The sequence below is a fragment of the Penaeus monodon genome, chromosome 19, assembly GCF_015228065.2.
Source record: "Penaeus monodon isolate SGIC_2016 chromosome 19, NSTDA_Pmon_1, whole genome shotgun sequence".
Taxonomy (NCBI): domain Eukaryota; kingdom Metazoa; phylum Arthropoda; class Malacostraca; order Decapoda; family Penaeidae; genus Penaeus; species Penaeus monodon.
This window is the reverse complement of record NC_051404.1, coordinates 22,576,236-22,576,826: the sequence shown is the minus strand read 5'-3', so window position 1 is coordinate 22,576,826 and position 591 is coordinate 22,576,236.

Genomic DNA, 591 nt, shown 5'->3' with positions numbered 1-591 from the left:
GACACGCATACACATGCATATAAAATGTTGTCGCGAATAACCTTGCAATCTTTATGAGAAAAACATTAGTTCTTGGAATCTGTACAAAGAAAATTGGGTAACGTGCAATTCTGAAATGCTGAAATGTGATCTAGAAGTTTCAGAAGAACTTGCAATATGTTTCTGTCTTTTAAGTGTCATTTCATTAAATAGTATATATCTATATCTTATGAAAATACTGCAGTTAAGGGTATCATTACTATACGTATATGTCTAAGAATGTCAACCTTATTGCCACCGCATTTTTTTTTTCTTTGTTAAGTTCTAAAAGAAATATCCTTTATGTAAAAGCAGTACTACTCTTATAATCAAATTTCCTTAGACAATCACATAAAAACGTCGTGACCATCATGACAGAACAATCTCCTTTATCGCTATCACCATTGCATTCTTGCTAATGCATCCACCCCATGGTATCAGTATCATAATGCAAACAGCGGGACCACGAAATCGAAGCCGGAGCCAATATGTAATCCGTAAATAAGGGCTGCTTGGCGTTTCCGTCCCCGGCTCACTTATTATCGACAGTTGTAAATTGGATTTTAGAATCTG